The sequence below is a fragment of the Heterodontus francisci genome, unplaced genomic scaffold (genome assembly GCF_036365525.1).
Source record: "Heterodontus francisci isolate sHetFra1 unplaced genomic scaffold, sHetFra1.hap1 HAP1_SCAFFOLD_148, whole genome shotgun sequence".
Classification (NCBI taxonomy): Eukaryota; Metazoa; Chordata; class Chondrichthyes; order Heterodontiformes; family Heterodontidae; genus Heterodontus; species Heterodontus francisci.
The window spans coordinates 504083-505934 of NW_027142345.1; positions in this window are offsets into that span (position 1 = coordinate 504083).

The following is a 1852-nucleotide window of genomic DNA, read 5'->3' on the forward strand; positions in this document are numbered from 1 at the left end:
GCGGAGGGTTTTCCCCTTGATTCCCATTGACCTCTGTTTTGCTAGGGCTCCTTGATGCCATACTCGGTCAAATGCTGCCTTGATATCAAGGGCAGTCACTCTCACCTCACCCCTTGAGTTCAGCTCTTTTGTCCATGTTTGAACCAAGGCTGTAATGAGGTCAGGAGCTGAGTGGCCCTGGTGGAACCCAAACTGAGCGTCACTAAGTAGGTATTGCTGAGAAGTGCCGCATGATGGCACTGTTGACGACAACTTCCATCACTTTACTGATGATCGAGAGTAGGCTGATGGGGCGGTAATTGGCCGGGTTGGACTTGTCCTGCTTTTTGTGTACAGGACATACCTGGGCAATTTTCCACATTGCAGGGTAAAGGCCAGTGTTGTAGCTGTACTGGAACAGCTTGGCTAGGGTGCGGCAAGTTCTGGAGCACAGGTCTTCAGTACTATTGCCGGAATACTTTCAGGGCCCATAGCCTTTGCAGTATCCAGTGCCTTCAGTCGTTTCTTTATATCACGTGGAGTGAATCAAATTGGCTGAAGTCTGGCATCTGTGATGCTGGGGACTTCTGGAGGAGGCCGAGATGGATCATCTACTCGGCACTTCTGGCTGAAGATTATTGCAAATGCTTCAGCCTTATCTTTCGCCCTGATGTGTTGGGCTCCACCATCATTGAGGATGGGGATATTTGTGGAGCCACCTCCTCCAGTTAGTTGTTTAATTGTCCACCATCATTCACGGCTGGATGTGCCAGGACTGCAGAGCTTAGATCTGATCCATTGGCTATGGGATCGCTTTGCTCTGTCTATCGCATGCTGCTTATGTAGTTTGACATGCAAGTAGTCCTGTGTTGTAGCTTCACCAGGTTGACATCTCATTTTGAGGTATGCCTGGTGCTGCTCCTGGCAGGCCCTCCTGCACTCTTCATTGAACCAAGGTTGGTCTCCTGGCTTGATGGTAAAGGGAGTGTGGGGGATATGCCGGGCCATGAGGTTAGAGACTGTGGTTGAGTACAATTCTGCTGCTGCTGTTGATGTCCCACCGGAATTAATGCTGGGGCCTCAACTTTTTACAATGCATACAAATGACTTGGATGAAGTGGCCGAAGGTATGGTTGCTAAATTTGCTGACGACACAAAGATATGTCGGAAAGTAAGTTGTGAAGAGGACATAAGTGGGCTACAAGTGGATATAGATAGGTTAAGTGAGTAGGCAAAGATCTGGCAAACTGAGTGTAATGTGGGGAAAAGTGAAGCTGTCTGTTCTAGCAGGAAGAAGTTTGACAATGCATATTATCGGAATGGTGAGAGATTGCAGAGCTCGAAGTTCAAGGGGGAACTGGGTGTCCTAGTGCATGAATTGCATAAGGTTAGAATGCAAGTTCAGCAAGTAATTAGGAAAACTAATAGAATGGTATCATTTATTGCAGGAGGAATTGAATGCAAAAGTAGGGATGTTACGCTTCAGCTATACAGGGCATTGGTGAGAGCAGAAGGATGCAAATGCGTTGGAGGCAGCTCAGAGAAGGTTTACGTGGACTGATACTTGAAATAGGCGGTCTGTCTTATGAGGAAAGTCTGGACAGGCTAGGCTTATATCAGCTGGCGTTTAGAAGATTAAAAGCCGACCTGATTGAAATAAATAAGCTTCTGAGGTTGGGACAAAGCAAGTGAGGGAGACAGAGAGAGAGAGAAACCGCGAGAGATTGAGAGAGAGAGCTCAGCTCACCTGCTGCTGAAACCCTCACCCATGCCTTTGTTATCTCGAGACTTGACTATTCTAACACAGTCCGGACTGGTCTACCACATCCTACTCTCTGTAACCTTGTGGTCATCCAAAACTCTGCTGCCATCT